At 39.1% G+C, this 9,985-nt stretch overlaps 2 long non-coding RNA genes across 2 annotated transcripts in view; one reads left to right on the top strand and one right to left on the bottom strand.

The window, feature by feature from the left end:
- Positions 1–1,057: 1,057 nt before the first annotated feature.
- On the bottom strand, positions 1,058–7,957 carry LOC125484392. The gene is made up of 3 exons (XR_007263221.1): positions 7,844–7,957; positions 5,463–5,566; positions 1,058–1,199 (listed from the first exon to the last, which is right to left on the bottom strand). It is a non-coding gene; the product is annotated as an uncharacterized LOC125484392 (long non-coding RNA).
- The window catches only part of LOC125484325, a 21,523-nt gene continuing 19,101 nt past the window's right edge, over positions 7,564–9,985 (top strand). Inside the window, exon 1 of the long non-coding RNA XR_007263152.1 lies at positions 7,564–7,826. This is a non-coding gene — a long non-coding RNA (uncharacterized LOC125484325). The remainder of the gene's footprint in view (positions 7,827–9,985) is intronic.

Below are 9,985 nucleotides of genomic sequence, written 5' to 3'. Positions count from 1 at the left end.
AGAGAAGGGTGTGGTGGTAGTGAAGGCCTAGGATTATTTGGGCTTCTATTTAAGGAAGCAGAAAAGAGCTCTCACACCATCCTGGAGGAGGGCAGAGGTGTAGAAGAATTGGATGTCCTTAATGAAGTGACAGCATTTAAGGATATGAAACTGGAAATTGTTGAAATGACATACAGTGACAGATGAATAACATACATGGGTGGGAAGAAACCGAGTCATTTAATACTCTAGGATGAAGTCCCATCAGAATATGGTGCAATATAAACTAGTTATTCTTGAAACTATTTGCTGCAGCTCGTGCAAGAAAAGTTCTAATACATCTTTGTGCGCTTCACTGGTTATTTTATACTAATTACTCCTGTACTCATTTTCAAGTCTTTTGGTATTTAATATCATTTTTATCCAGCTTTATTCCCTTCATATTCTAGCTACTGTTTTAAATCTTTGCAATTAAGCCCTGTTTCCTTCACGCTGTCAATTTTATTTTGATTGTGGTCGATTACAACATTCCATCCACCTCAGATATATACCTCTCACCATTTGTAGAAACACTTCCCACTTTGTGAACCATTGATACAAACTATTCTCTAAAACTTGACTTTTTTAAAAATGACAAGATTTGTACTATATACCCCTTCAATACAACAGCACAAAATTGGTGATTTAATTCATAAGGACTTATTTTTACTTTATGAGCCAGAGAGCAATGGAGGCAGGGTCACTTAATATATTCAAAGTTAGAACAAGGGAATCAGGTGTTGAGCAAGAGACACGAATGTGAAGTTAAAGCCAAAATCAGATCAACCAAGATCTTAAATAGATTAGCAGTTCAAAGGGCCAAATGGACTTCTCCAGTTTCTAGTTCTTGTATTAAGTACACTCAGTTTCTCTCTTACTTTTTACATATGGTTACACTTAAACATGTAATTATTCAAGTGCTGATATTACAGTGTTAAGTCTATAAGAACACTACATCATATTTTTATCTTTCTAAAAGTAAATAGCTGTAATTGACCAGGGCATTCAATTTAATCAAGCAAAATAATCATACCCAACTGTGTCAGCAATCCAATAATCTTTAGAGTCAGTGTCACTTTTACATTAGGATCACCAACAAGTTCCACAAGGCTATTCAGACATTCACTTGGTAAACTTTGATTTGTTGCAAATATCATGACAGCTTTAGTTCCACAGATTACCTAGAAAGATAAAAGAATATTTCATCATTGAACTCCTAAGATATCTATGAATTAGGAATAAATATTGTCAAGTACCATATATTCAACATGCACCACAACACTTCTAATTTGTTTATCCAGAAGCTTGTAAATAAGCTGCCATTTTCAGAATCTCAGCTTGTTACGGTGAAGGAGGCCATTTGGCCTATCATATCTACACCAGCTCTCTGAATAAACATTTGAGTTAGGGTTATTCTCCTACCTCTTCCCTGTGAACTAACCTGTGACCTTGTGAATTAACTATACAGAATCATCCAACCCCCACTTGAATACCTGAATTGAACTACCCGGCCAGTAGAAATCAGAACCTAACTACTAGCTGTGAGGATAGAGTTTCTGTTACATTGTATTTGTTTCACCAAATGACCTTAAAACTGGACCCTCTCTTGATTCTCCATCTCTACTCTACCCAGACCATTCGTGATTTTGCAAATTATTAAACATCTATTTAACAACTTAACCTTCTCTTCTACAAGGAAAACAGCCCTAACTTTTCCAATAAAATGTGGAACTGGAGAAGCACAGCAGGTCAGATACCATCTTAGGTACAAGTACCAAGGTAGAGAATCTTAACAAGATTAAAAGAAAGAACAAAGTTAAAAGTGAAACATTGCAGTAATTATAGTATAACATAAAGCATATGGAATAAGGTTGAAAGTTAAACTTAAGAAGGTCTGCAATGTGTAAGTAGAAAATAAAGAAATAAAGCTGAAAGTTCAAATATTACAGCCTTTCTTAAGTACTCAGCCACAGTGGGACCACATTTTGAGGAATCACCTCGAGACTGAAGGCCACACTAGGCTGAAAGACCGTCATGTACCACCAAAAGGCCACCATGCTGGGCTGAGTGACTGCCACGCTGGGCTGGGAGGCCACCCTGCCAGGCCAGTATCCCCATAACTGAAGTTTCTCATCCCTGCAACCATTTCATGTAAACACCTTCTGCACTCTCAAAAGTATTCACATCCTTCAAGTGAACTGTACACAAAATTCCAGTTGAGGTCTAACTATTGTCTGTACAGAATTTTTATAACTCCCTTTTCAGTATACTCTATTCCCTATTGATAAACTTTTAAGATACTGGATTGTTTACTAACCACACTCTCCGCTTATCCTGCCACCTTTTAAGGACTTTTGCACATGTAAATCCAGATGTCTTTGCTTCTGGAAACCCTTTAGCGTAGTACCCTTTACATTCTATTGCCCCTTCAGCTTTTTATTTAAAAAAGCTGAAATCTCCCATTGTTCCACCTTTCACTGGGGAATAAATACAAACTACAGTATGTTAAATTGCAATTAAAAGTTATTAGTCATCCTTAAAATTGGAATGTTAGTGATCATTTGATGAATACAGTATATACACAGAATGCATCAATAACTTCAAGACGATTATTATGCACTTCCATGACAATGTTAGAGTTGAAAGATATTATTTTATCAAAAGGGATCCTGATCTATGTAGGAGACGATGAGTACCACTAACAGAATGACAAAATCAAATCTGTTATACCAAATGCTACTCTGGTTTTTCAATGGTGTTTGACTCCATTATCCTTTGACAACCGTAAATCAGTGGTCCCAATTCTATATAAATTTTTAATCCATATATCAATTTTTTACCCAACGGAGGTGAGGGAGAGATGTAGGGGAAGAGGAGGAATGTGAAGGAGATTGGTTGAAGAGGTGGAGAATGGGTGGGGTGGGGCAAAGGAGGAGAGGGAAGAGTGACAAGGGGGCAAGGGCAGCAATGACGGCAAATTAACCAAAGTAGTCAAAAGAACCAATCTTTCAGCTTCAAATGCATTCTCCAGGCACTTAATTGCTTGTGTGATGTTACAATCAATCTTTAATGATGTTCTGAGAGAAAGTTTAGGTTAAGTGGTTATAGCTATGCAGATTGAAGGTTTAAAATGCTGCGCATAAAAGGGAGTCAACAGACATACCGTACCTGGAGTTCAAGAAGGCATTTGATAAGGAGCACGTTACAACAATGGATCAGAACCCCAAAATACGATAGGCATTTTTAGCCCTTAATCCAAAACATGTTCTTTTTAAAGAGGATTACTACAGAGACAGTGACGACTGGTATAAATTCAGTGGTGGGGTGGCAAAAAGTTTGAGAGAGACTGATGTAACAATACCTACAAGCGTCAAAGAAACTTCAAACAAAGGGTGACTTGTGATGATAAGGTGGTTTACTATTACCCCTCTTGCAACACAGAGTTACCTTTTATAGACCTTTTCACAATTTCCCCGTCTAGGTTTATACAAAATGAGATTAACAGCCAGCTTCTATACTATAATTATAATAGGCTGCAGTGCACTAGAGTATGGACAGTTTTACACTATGGAAGTCACAGCTTGAGAACAGCTACTAAGCATTTCTGCACTACAGGCAAAGACAGGAAGACACCATCTCATGTTAAGTACAGCAAACCAATCAAAACAAAAGAATCAGGACATGGGAATTTCAATCAGCCTGCAACTGCCAGTTCCAACTACAACCTAATAACGACCATGACGTCACCTTATCTGCTCTTCACAAACAATTTACAAACAAATCCATATAACCATCTTCTTCCACTTAGGGGACTGTACTGGGGCTTCAACTTTTTCCAGTTTACATTAATGACTCAGATGAGGGAGCGAAGGCATGGCACAGTAGTTAAATTCACAGATGGCACAAAGATGGGTAGGAGAGTACATTGTGAAGATGACATAAGAAGTTTGTAAACAGATAGAAATAGGTTGAATGGGCAGAAATCTAGCAGATGGAGTCTAATGTGATGCTGTTCACTTTGGCAGGAAGATTGAAAAAGTAGAATAGTTTTAAATGGAGAACAACAGCAGAATTCCAAGATGTAGGGGGGATATAAATGTTCTCAAAAAGTTAGCATACAGGTATAGAAAATAATTAAGAAGGATAATGGGATAGTATCCTTTATTATGAGGAATTACAGAATTATATTATGCTTCAGTTACACAGATCAGTAATGAGATCACAACTCAAATACAATGTGCAGTCTCCTTAAGACATATTCTAAATGCATTGAAGATAGTCAAAAAAAAAACTTAACATGGTGGTACTGAGAACAAGTAGGATGCCTTATAAGGATAAGCTGGACAGGCTGGATTCATTTCCATTGACGTTTAGAATAGTAAGGGGTCAAGATTAAGTGTTTAAGTCCCTGAATGATCTTATATGAACTTACAGAGACAGAGTTAGAGTCATACAGCACGGAAACAGATCCTTCATTCCAATTAGTCCACGCCGACTGTATTCCCAAATTAAACTAGGCCCACCTGCCGGCATTTGGCCCTTACCCTTTCAAGCCTTTCCTATTCATGTACTTATCCAAATGTTTTTTAAACACTAACTGTATCTACACCCTCCACTTCCTCTGAAGTTCATTCCAGACACTAACACTCTGTGTAAAAAAGTTGCTCAAGTCCTTTTTATTATCCTTCTCCTCTCACCTTAAAAATATGCCCCCTGGTTTTGAACTCCACAACCTTAGGGAAAAGGCCTTTGCTATTCACCTTATCTATGCCCATCAGGATTTTATAAATTTCAATAAAATCACCCCTCAACATCCTACGTTCCAGTGAAAGAAATCCCAGCCTATCCAGACTATTTCCATAACTCAAATCCTCCATTCCAGGCAATATCCTGGTAAATCTTTTCTGAACCCTCTCCAGTTTAATATTATCCTTCCTATAACTGGGTGACCAGAAGTGCATACAATACTCTAGAAGAAATCTCACCAACATCCTGTACAACCTCGACATGACGTCCCAACTCCTATACTCAAAGGTCTGAGCAAAAGATGAAAGTGAAAAGTGTGGGAAGTAGGGGACGCTGTTTTAAAATTAGGGGTTGTCTTTTAGGACTGTGGAGAAATTTTCTGTTTCAGGGACATTGGAACTCTACCTCAGAAGGCACTGGAGGCGTAGTCATTGAACATTTTGAGGCAGAGGTAGACAGATTTTCATTAAACAAGGGAATCAAAAGTTAACAGGGGCAGATGGGAATGTGGAATTCAACAAACAGTTCAGCTATGCTTTTACTGAAAGGTGGAGCAGGGTTGAGGGACTGAATAGTCTATTGCTGCTCTTGCTTTGTATATTTGAAGGTGATCTCACACACACTTGTAATACACACACATCACATGTCGGTACAGAACATCAGTTAAATTTTTCTTCCATACAAAATGCTGTACTTACATCTAATTGTCTTTGTAGTTGCAAAACATTATTTTCAGTTTTTGCATTTTTATACTGGGTGATAGCCAGTAACAAAGATTTCATGGAAGAAGTTGGATCCATTTCTAGATAATAAAAAAAGGGAATTTAACAGACATATTTCACAATTTCAGCAGCATTACTATCAAAACATCTCTAATCGCAATATTTATTTTCAGCACTAGGTAATTGTACATTATAAGACATCTAAAAACGCATTAAGGCACAGGAGTCCATTCAGCAAGTTGAGTCCTTCTGGTTCTCTTTAGAGAAATTCAATGAGTTCCTTTCCCTCACTCTAATGCCATCAGCCTGTAACTTTATTACCTTCAGACACCCATCCAAATGCCTTTTAAAATCATTCATCCCAACTTCCAAAATCTTCTTGGTCGTTACCATTTAGTGCAAGAAAAGGTTTTTCTTCTTCCAAATCCCCTGCATCTCTGCCCAAAACCTTAAACCCACCTCCCCTGGTTCTAATGCCATCAGGTAATGGAAATAGCTTTTATTCACCACATCTAAACTGGTCATCATCTTACACACCTAACAAGTTAACTCTTAAACTCCTCCGTTCCAAGGAAAGCAAACCCTGCTTTTTCAACCTAATATTGAAGTAATTTTCTTTTATTCATGAATGTATTTTAGGATATTTCTATGCACACTTCCAAAAGAGTGGTAACCAGAACTGGATGTTAATCTTTACTTGTGGCTTGGCCAGAGCTTTATAAAGGTTCAGCCCTGCTTCTGCACTAATATCTCCATTTGTGAAGCCTAAGATTGAGTGTTTTACCAGTTCTGGAGACAATCAAATAGTTAACTTTAAAATTGTTCTGGTATGAATATTGAAGAAAAATAAGACATTAAAATCATGATATCATTTAAAATGATAGACATGAGCCAGATAAAATTGTGCATGTTGAAACAATACTGTATTATCTTTGATATCATTCAATTACATTAATTTCCAAAGATGAACATGAAAGTGGCATTCAAAAATCTACTTGAAAGCAATCAAGATAATATACAGTACAGCTGAAATAATCCATTAGGAAAACAATATGATCACAGTCCAGTCAATAATTCTGAGAAAATATAGGGATCCATCAAAGTGGCGCAGCAAAATACAAGACTAGCAAAACAGCAAGAGTTGATGTTACTGCTGCCCTAGTGCACAATGACCGTTAGGATTGCTGAGAAATGAAAATGAATACTTTATTTAAATTAACAAAAAACTGCAGATGCTGGAAATTAAACAAAAATAGAAATTGCTGGAGAAACTCTGCAAGGCTGGCAGCACCTGTGACATAACCCTTCTTCAGAACTTTACCCACTTATTGTTTGTGTCTATTTTCTTTTTGAAGTACAATGTATGCAGCCAATCTTTGACAACATTTCGATGTAGATTACAATACTTGATTATGATGGAATGCAACTTAAGTTTAGCCGATGTCGCAACTTTGCAGGGACTCTGAATGGCACAAACAATCACTTTAAATGCCGCATTACCCAAAGTGTGATATAGTCATCGTAAGCTGGCTATTCAAAAAATAATGTTGATGTTTCTTCCTAGAGGTTGTAGAAGAATTAAACAGCCCTCTTGCCTGTCTATTTTACTGAGTTTGTATTTTGGTCTCCTTTGTCACATTATGTATCACGTTATTAAAGCACTGAAGTTGTCTTATTTACCCTCTCGGCATGCCCCTGTCTGTAAAATTATGCACACGAACTCGTACGAACCTCTATCCCCTGCACACACAGTCTTTAAAGTTGTCCTCTTAAGTCTATATTGTTTATCCCTATCCCTTATGGCAATGCATCATTTCAAGTTTCTCTGTATTAAGTTCACTCTAACAGCTTATTCACGTTGTTCTGTTAGAATCGACTATGACCATCCTCAGTGCCTGTCACGACCCAAGTTTGGTCTGGTCGGTAAATTTTAAAAGATTACTCCGTATTCCAATATCCAAGTCATCTACCGAAAATGCGCCGTCCCGCGAGCAGCCCCCAGTAACGGTCACACCGCGCGCTCCCAGTTTAAAATCACCGGCACCTTCCATTGTGGAACAGGGGGTGGGAGTCGGGGGAAGGCAGTGAACCGTCAAAATGCCAGTACACTGCCGCAAGTATTTATACACTACTTGTAATTAATATCTAGTAAATTCACTTGTTGTCACGAACAAAAAAGTTCGTAAACACGGCGTGTTTCCAGACTCAGCGAAGCCACCCCTCCTCGAGCTTTACAGTTTACAACATCCCAACGGTTTGACATTTTTTCCGCAGCGGTCCGACAAGCTGTATAACCGCAACCGCACGCATCGCTATGATCACTGTTCCACTTTTAAATGGGTAGGTGAATCTCTGACCTTTGAAAATGCTTTTGCTTTAACACCGAGACACTGCAACAAGAAATTTGCACGGAGACGAATCGATGCTTTCGCTTACGTTACCAATGTCACCATGTTGCTACCGACTTGCTCTGAACGCATGCGCAGTAGCTCTCCTCCTTGGTTGGTGGCAGGGCTCTGACGTCACAACATGGCGATTCTGCCAGAAATATTTCTAGGCCCGAAACGTCAGCCTTTCTGCTCCTCTGATGTTGCTTGGCTTGCTGTGTTCATCCAGCTCTACACCTTGTTGTCTTGTATTGGGGGAATTCCCTGGTAGCTTAACAACATGTGTATAGCGCCGTTAAAGTAATGAAACATTCGCAGAACCAGTGAGACAAAGCGAATCCGTAAGGGGATATTGGGTCATCTTGGTCAACACTTAGTCAAAGAAAGATGTTTTCGCTTAAGGTTTGGGAATGGAATTCAGAGTTTAGAACCCAAAACCGCAACAACCGATGGTTTAGTAAATAAAATTGAGGATACTAAAGAGGCGAGAGTCATTTGAGCACAAATATTTCGAGCTGGTATGAAGCTACAGATCGATGAGGCTATGGTGAGAATGGAATTTTGAAATCAAGATTAATCCACCATACGCCAGTGCAAGTCAGCAAGTACGGAGATGAAGGGGAAATGGGACTTGCTACGAGTTAAAGCAGGGACAATAGCTTTTTGGATGACCTTAAATACACGGATGGTCGAACGTGCGAGGCAAACCAGGAATGTGTTATAATCGCTAAGGTTGGCGAAAACAAAGACATAAATGAGGGTTTTTGCAGCAGATGAGTCAGATGTTACAGAGGTGGATTGTGTAGCCTTAATGATGTCATGCATCTGAGGTCAAAAATTCATTTTTGACATCAATGTGACGGCAAAGTTGAGAACCGCATAGCTTAATCACAGACTGCTTTCAGGGTGATGAGAGAATAGGTCGCTTGGGAATGGAGTTTGGACCAAGATATGAAAACCGAAGGGTGGAGACAGGAAACAGTCAGGTAGAACCTGGAAAGAGAACAGACAAGATTGCTATGTTTCGAATGAGCATCTCTTAATTTCTCAGGTAGAGCTGAAGTGATTCTGTACTCAAATCTCTGGGAAGAATCAAATAAGGAACCATATCTCTCTTAAGATCACAAAACAATTAACACACAAGGACTGCTGTTGTTCCATATTTTTCAACTGAAGAGATTTTCTATATCCTCTCAAACCCTTCCACTGACTCTGTGGGAGATGCTTTTCCAGATAAAGGGAGACAGTTTTGACTCCGTGCAAAGAGCTAGGTCATGTAAAATTGGTGCCAGGTTTGTATTCTAACATCACGCACCCTTTTCATGTTTCACCTGGTGAGTTTGAGAGTGAGTGGGAAATTTGCTGTTGAGCAATGAGATATTCCAAAAATATTTTTTAAAAATTGTTTCGACCCTCAATTCTGGATTCTTCAGCAACTAACCTGGTTCCTGACCTAACAAGAGTTTTCCAAGATCATTAGTGCAAATAAACAGCAGGAGGAGCTTCATTAGTGAAGTTCACAAGCCCAGGAAGGGTTTAAACATTTACGCTGAGGAGCTCCAACTACTGCCAGCTGAGAGGCTGCTGTTCAAAATATTTCTTACCTCAGAGACTCCTATTACTGGCTTGGCTGATAATTTTCAGTTTCTTGGAAGGCACTTCATCTACCGAATGCATAATTCATCTTTAGCAGCACTTCTCTGCTGCCAGCCTTCACCACAGCACATGAGCATCTTATGCAGCTGCATCTGGCACTCTCAAAAGGCCAACAGCAGAAGCCCACCATCAACTACTCCAACAGTACCAGCTCCCTTCTCCTCAGCCACTTGCCTCTGCAAAACGCAGAGGTATGGATGTTGGGACCTAACTGGTAAGAGGCGAGACCTCCAACGTAGGGCCACTATGAGTGAAAGATCAGTTCCGTTAACCCAAGTAAGCACCATGCCTTGGGAAGTTCAGGCTGTCACATTAATTGTGATGACATCTACAGTCTCCTTCCTCAGTAGTTTTGCATACATTGCCAGCAACAGATAACGTGCTTCTCACTGGACAGCCCAACCTATTCTGATTTCTATCTCTTGCCAAGTCTGCAAGGAGAGGTATGAGTATTCG

This window comes from Rhincodon typus, chromosome 11 (genome assembly GCF_021869965.1).
Source record: "Rhincodon typus isolate 14 chromosome 11, sRhiTyp1.1, whole genome shotgun sequence".
Lineage (NCBI taxonomy): Eukaryota > Metazoa > Chordata > Chondrichthyes > Orectolobiformes > Rhincodontidae > Rhincodon > Rhincodon typus.
This window is presented reverse-complemented; position numbering and strand designations above follow the sequence as displayed.